This window comes from Cucurbita maxima, unplaced genomic scaffold, assembly GCF_002738345.1.
Source record: "Cucurbita maxima cultivar Rimu unplaced genomic scaffold, Cmax_1.0 Cma_Scf00045, whole genome shotgun sequence".
NCBI lineage: Eukaryota > Viridiplantae > Streptophyta > Magnoliopsida > Cucurbitales > Cucurbitaceae > Cucurbita > Cucurbita maxima.
Window position 1 is genome coordinate 1,140,087 of NW_019272061.1, and position 7,532 is coordinate 1,147,618.

Consider the following 7,532-nt stretch of genomic DNA (forward strand, 5'->3'; position numbering starts at 1 on the left):
GGCGTTAAGTAATCGATATGAATCACTTTACAAAGCTGCTCTTTCTTTCCCTAATTCGTGTGTCGCCGCTGAGATGGCAGTTGTTCGAAGACTTGCCGGTCCTAATAGGATGATGAAAACGAAGATGATTAGTGGTCGTAGTCTTACCAAGGAGTCTGCATAGCCATCTACTTGTATGCGAAGGCAGTTAAGCGGTTGTATATATAGGAAGGAAGGAGGACTGAAAGCAACCTATCCCACCCAGCCTAGGGGCCTAGGAAACCCTATCCACCAAGAATCCACTGGTAGCCAGAAGTGACTGAAAAGGAGAAGGTATGATCCCCAGGTGAAAGAACTTTCTATACATATCTAACTGTATGGCTAGGAACGAAGGAAGGAGAAAAGAGTGGAGTAAGGGAAGCGAAAGACACTGTACCGACTGAAAGGTACATAGTTGCTTTACCGATAGCGAGAGGATTTAGTAAAGCTACAGCGCAGGAAGAGCATAGGGAGAGGATGAAGGCTTAGTTAGTGCTTGGTTGGGGAAAGGCGTATGATAGCGAGAGCAAGAAAACTCCTATGCTTACGCTTGCTATTCAAAATTTGAATAGAGAATGACTTCGGGACAAAAGAAAAAGCCTAATCAATACCAATACCTAAAGCTCACTGAACTTGAGCTATCGTAATTTAGTTTTCGCAATCTCTCTCCCCTTTCCCTATCCGTGGAGTCACTGCGTACCTCTATAGAGCTTGATAATGCATTTTCTGGACAAAATATGATCATTCTTTCTTAAAGGTAGTTTTATTCGTAATAAGATGTCTATTCTCTTTAGGGATAGAAAACCAATGTAGCTTAGCCTGTCAAGATACTTTAGCCAAGGTATAGACCGGGAGGAGTACTTACTCATAGGTTGCTTGACTTCGTGCCTATCACATCACAGCTTATACCTTTAAAGGCTCAAGCCTAGGGCAAAAGCCCGGTCTTCCCCTCCAGCATCTGCTCTCTAGTTAAGTAAGGTGATGATTGAATTAGTAGAAAACAGCCTTAGTTAGAAGGTAAGATGATCTAGGCAAAGCCTTGGATTCAATTCTCCCCTCTGTAACTGCAGCTAGAGCAATTTCCTTAGTCAGGCCATTGACCGGGGGATTAGGTAGTTACAAAAGAAAAGCCCTTCCTTATCAGTCTATAAACCAAGGCATTTTATTTCTAATACTCAAATCGAAAGGTTAGTCTGATTTTCTACATTCTACAGGCCCTTTTGATTTTATTTTGATTTCTTACCACCAGGGATTCCCCTATCCTCACTGTAGGAACATACTGAGGGTAAAGTAGTCGCAGTCTTTGTCTTTGAGTAAGTTGCTATTGAGCTCAGCCCCTGGTAACATACTAAAGAATCATAAGAATCATATCCTGAGGACTAAAGAAAAGCTGCCTTGGAATCTCATCTGAAACTTTGAAATAAAGGCCTATGAGAATTTCTTCTTTTAGAATAGAAGCTAGGAGATCTTTAGTGTATTCTCTACAAACCTCACCACTTCGTCAACAGGTGATAACTGCCATCTTTTTAGCTTTTTAAACCATCAGGACAGAATGCTTTTAGCGGCAAATAAAACGAAGCAGACAATATAACGCAATCTATCAATTGTTGAGCTAAACTAGCCTTTTACCCTAAATAAGATTTCCAACTAACTGGATTGAGGGATTTCTTGCTTTCCGGGGCATATCTGCCCTGATCTTTCCGACTTCACTCCTATAGACTCATACTGAGCTAATTTAGTAAGCTATTCAAGCTCCTAGACCTTCGTCTGCCTAGTCCTGTCCTCAATAGATGACTTCTACTTTATCTCGGAGATTAATCGATCTATCTTAGTTACGACCGGAGACAGATCGAGACGAGCTGCATCCTATTAAGATTTATATCTTTTAGTTAGGGCGGAAAGCTACCTATCTTCTTCTGTCCTTATCTTCATTGCTAAATTCCTGAAGTGACTTTGAAACATCAACATCATCAAATACGGCTACTGAAACTGCTACTTCCGAATCCCTGTGATGAACTGAAACTGAGTCTGATTCCACTTTTTTCCTTTCCTTTAGCAAGTAATTCATCTATCTATCTATTTGACTCTCTCAGTTGGTTAGCTAGTGTCATTGTCCTTTTGCTTCTTACGAATGACCTAGGCATGTCAATAGACGAAGAAGAGCGAAAAGAAAAGAGAAGACATGGAATAAATAGGGAAATGAGTGTAACGAATTAGGGATTCATTGAACTCATTCGGATGAAACCGATCAAAGAGAAGAAGAGAAGATTTTCCCCTGAACGGAACGAAGTGATCAATAAAAAATTTGCTCAACTGATGAAGGCCGAGAAGTCTACTACCCGGCGTGGCTCGCCAATCCCGTTCTGGTAAAGAAGGAGGAGGGTGGAGGATGTGTGTGGACTTGACCGAGCCTGCCCTAAATACTGTTATCCCTTATATCCCTTACCCAGGATAGATCAGCTCGTTGATTCCACTGTCGGATATTCAATCTTCTATATAAAGCTTCTCATCAAATAGCAATGGAAGAAGACGATTCTTTCATTACCGAAGTAGGAACTTTCTGTTATACCACCATGCCCTTAGGCCTAAAAAATGCCGGAGACACTTACGAGAGGCTAGTAAACAAGCTGCAGATTGGTAAAAATATGGAAGTGTATGTGGATGATATGTTAGTAAAAAGCCGAACTACCCAACAGCTTGCTTTTGATCTTCGGGAGGTCTTAGAGATATTGAGTTGGATACGTATCTCAGTGAGTGAATGAGTGTTATCCAAGATAAACTTATAGGTAGGGGCTTACTGCCTTACGGATTACTTGCAGCCTTTTTCCCAATCCTTTCCCAGGGCTTGTTACTAAACAAAAATGACTTATAGCATAGCGCTTCTTATTCATCAGACAAGAGCAAACTTCCCGACTCCCGCTTCACTAATTTGAAGAAAAAGGACGATCCATTATGGTTCCTTAGTGTGGAGAGATCTCTGCCATCAAGAGAGCTCGTAGGCCTTATTCTGCAGATCAAAGAGTGACGTAATTCCCCATTCATCCGAAGTAGTCTTTTAGTATAGAACAAAGGCATTTTGAGCCGACTATTATGACTACATGCGCATCTAGTGTAGTGGCTTGGAGATAGAGGTGGTTCAATCTAACCTTTGCATCGATGTTCGGCATGAGACTTTTTTTAGGCCGAATCTTGTCTATTCCGAATCAAGTATAAGTTCAATAGTTTCCTCCCTTATGAGAGTAACCAAAAGAGAAGATCTAAGAGAACTTGGCTAGCTTGACTTGAATTGCTCCCATCCAATCCTTCTACTTCCTGAGGAGTTTTGTTCTATTCGCCAGTAATGCTTTTTGAGAGGATTTATATCAGAATTTCCCTAGCTTAGTTCCTTCCCGCTTATATCTTCTATTATCCCGAATTCGGCTTCAAGCGCTTACTCTTTTGCGCATCACATCTCTGACCCAAGATTCTATGCATCTGAACTCACTGAAAGCAAAAGGGGAGAGTCGACAAGAGTGCTGCTTCTCCCCCGGAGGGAACACGTGTAACAGCCCCCCAGGGAACTTTCTTTAAAGCTAAAGCTAAGGAAGTCTTGTATGATTGACTCCTTTCCTAGACACTAAGGGTATAAGAAGAAGTGAGGGAGAAGCCCGTAGCTCAGTACTGCTTTACTCAAGCTTTTTTCCCTTGGATACATTGTTTTACAGGGAAGGGGGCTTTTTCCTAGGAGTTACTGCACAGATAGGTGGTAGAGGCAGAAAAGTGTCCGCTTGAGAATAATCAATCATCCGCAATCGGTAAACAGAAAGAGGTTTGATTCAACCTAAATTCCTTTAGAGCCCACAAAAGATGAGCTAGGAGTAGGGGGGCTCCAGCCTTTCCGTCATAAGAGATCGCTCTTCGAGGTATAGCTCAGGAGGGCTCTAGCCTTTATTAAATTCAGAAATGTTATTTGCTGGTAAGAGGGAAAAAGTACAGAATTCTTCGATACAGGGGGAGTAAGTCTGTTGTGCGTGGCTCTTTCACAGAAGAAAAGATGTTTGATTCTTAGAACAAAGATATAGAAAGAAAGTGTGTAGTGATACATTACCTTCCTATAGAGTCTGATTCTATGCTCTTTAGTTGGAGGTTATGTAATACACTTGAAGACGAAGAAACTGGACTCAAACTTCCAAGATAACCCCCCAATCGACACAGTACCGAGCCAGAGCGGTCTAACAAGGGAGAATCTTTGTTTACACACATCCTAGTGCTCAGCCGGATGATGAAGATATGCCGACATTTGCTCTTTGGTAGCCCATTTTGAGTCGGTGATTGTAAGATCAAGCACGGATCAGAAAACCTCAATTGAAGTTCTATGAGATTAGAAAGAAGTTAATAAGACAGAGCAGAAGTGAAAGATGAAAGCACTGTACCAGGAAACCAAACCTTTGATAGTTCAGTCTTCCTATTAGGGCTGTGTAAGAGCTCTATGCCATCTATGGAATAGCGGCTAGTGCTGCTTGATTGACTGGTTAGAAGGCAGGATATTGGGATCAGATTGATCATCATCAGATAAGAACTCAAAGGAACTAGTGGAAGTATTGTTCCCTGCATTCCCATAAAGAGTGTGAATCATACGCCGGATGTAATTAGATAGATATCATCAAGACTCTATAGTCTAGTGGAGTAGCCTCTGTGCCACATATACTGTTCGATTGAGTTCGTTCGGGACACGTGGGCCAAGAAGCTCTACGAAATTCTCACGATCATGGTCGATCATGGTTCAACTCCATGTCGTGAAAGTGAAACCAAGAATTTCTTTCATTAACATCAATGAATCACTATCTTTCATTCATCGGTAGGGCGATTAGTCTTTTCTTTCTGTGTGTAATTGGAGTGTAGCACCTCTCTTTATGGGCCTCCACAGATGTAACAAAAAATTGAATTCTGTCTATCTATAAGCTTGTGACTTGATCTGCTAGCGCTGGTTCGATTCCTGCGAAAAAATGAAACGATAGGGATTTTATGCTTCTCATCCATTCTTTGAGTGAGTCGGGTCATCGGTTGGCTTGCTTCACCGGTCTGGCTCATCGGCTGATTAATGTCTTAAGTGGAGTCGGAGAGGTTCTGATTTTTCAGTGGAAGTTGAGCTCATCATGCTGCCCGTGACGTGAGTGATCGTTGACCCTGCCCCTGATTTTCTTATTTCTATTTGTGACGTTGAGTGCTTAAGTGAGAAAAGCGGTCTGGCAGATCCTGGTAATGATTCTCTAACTGGGACATCCATCCTTTTCACCTCTCTATATGTATGTGCTCCTTATCCTTATATGTTACGTCTTTTTTTATAGAAAGAAAGAGATGACCAAGCCAACGATGTCATAGATTAATCAAAGAAGAAGCTGTAAAAAAGCCTACTTATTTAGCAATTTGAGCAGCATATGTCCCACCACTAGTCACTCTGTTGGTTAGCTGAGAATGAATGTGAACCAATTCTCCCTACCTGCGAGCGAGTTCGACTTCTAGGAGTTAGAGTCCCTAAGTAGCAAGAACAAAGTTTAGATGTAGGATTTTTATTACAAAGAATGAACGTTCCAAGAGAGCCGGGGGAAGGAACAAAAAAAAAGAGTGGTTTTTCCGAAAGTCAGTGGGGAAGGACGTCGCATGTGCAGTGACGGACAAGCTCTATTAACTTTTCCTTATTGCGGATGACCGGCCAGCAGATCTTAGCAAATCAAAACAGCTCCTGAACCTATCGGTCTCACAATTCCATTGCCTGCCCCTCTATTCCCTGAGCTACTTCATAGGCTTCCTGATCTCACCTCCTTCACCTTTTCCTGATTGAACTCGGTAAAGCAGCTAATGAACCTTCAAACACTCTAGTACTCTCCCTTCACTGTCAAAGATCAATACTCAAGATGCATTCTCCGATTCCTTCTTTCTTTCATTGTAAACTAAGACTCCTTATGAATGAGACAGATTTGACTCTTTCACATAGGCTAGATGAGAAGAAGATGAGAGTCAGTCAGAATGTATTTGTCTCGAGCTTCAAAGACTCGATAAATAGGTGTTTTTTTTATTCTTTTTCTTTCTCTTCTCTTTCTCCTTAATTCTTGTCATTGTGAGTTATTCTTTCACTGTAAACTCGGTCTCACAGCTTCGCACCTTCGTCTACCGCACCTATTTATTTGTATTGCTACAATCATGCTGATCGATATGCAACTGACTTCACAGGACATATGGTCGGGCAAGATGGCTTTTCTTAAGACCGGAATGCTACCCCCGCTCGAACTCAAGAACGAAACTCAAGTCATTGCTCCGCTCATGCTTGCTATAACAATTCCTCACTCAAGGCTACTTGACTTGTCTGTTTAAAAGAAGAAAAGATGTACGAGCCACTCTTTCTTTCCTCATACGTTATTAGAATCTCGTGATTTGAATTTCAGGCCTATCCCCTGCCTCTGCGCTTGCCTTTACTACCTGCCCTTACCTGCCTACCTTGAACTACTGCACTTGCGCATACCTTTTCTTGCTCAAGACAGAAGATAGCTTTTTCTGGCATTGTAAAGATATATAGCCAATAGAAAGAAGTATTCCTAGGAGAGGAGAGAAATGGAATTGAAAGGCTTTCTACCAATGAATGGAGACCAGAAAGGGGAATCGAGAGATAAGCCTTGAGCGGTCAGACCAATTAGGATCGATTCGCTAAACATTCGACGATTCGAGATGAGCTGCTAAAAAAAAGAAGGGCGATAGAGAGAGGTGGGTGGAAGGAAGACAGCCTCTCATGCATTACTAGAAGAAGCCAGCGCGGAGAGCGTTAAGACCTAGAACTGAAGAACATCAGTCAGTGATTGCGCCATAACAGAGTGCGTTATGGCGGGAGAGAGATTAATTAATGAAATTCATAGGGATTGTGATTACACTGACGCTTGCTGCCAGCCTTGAACAAGTGGATCTCCTATCTATATTTGACAGCTTGAAGAGGGCTGATGGCTGATAGCTAAAGAGCAATTATCATTGAAAGCGATTCCTTTGCTCAAGAACTAGACTCAAGCGATTGTGCCTACCAGTCAAGACAGGAAGGTGGGACGCTATCCCGCCTCTTGACCGAATGGCCAACCCACCTCACACTCCCCCATTCTCTAATGCGCATATTGAGACTGAGCTTGCTTGCATCTGATCTAAGCCTATCGCTCGCCTGCCTCCAACTTTCTATTGCACCTGCCGTTAACTCCTGTTTACCTTCCTTTCATCTTGTGCCTGACTCTGAAGTAATATTCAATTCAAAAAGTACGATTAAAGGGAGGAGATATCTTGAATCAAAGTCAATTGCTATTTTTTATTGAATGAAAAGAAGATTACGCCAATGAAAGATCTCGAAGAGCGGGATGACAGAGCTCAACAAAGGAATGAGCTTGCAAAACGTTGCAAGGGATGCCATGTTGCAAGAAAGAAAAGGGCTGGTCCAGCAAGAATCCTACCAAGACCTTCGAGATTCAGAGCGCCAGAGCGTTAAGCGGCAGCCATTAAGTGGA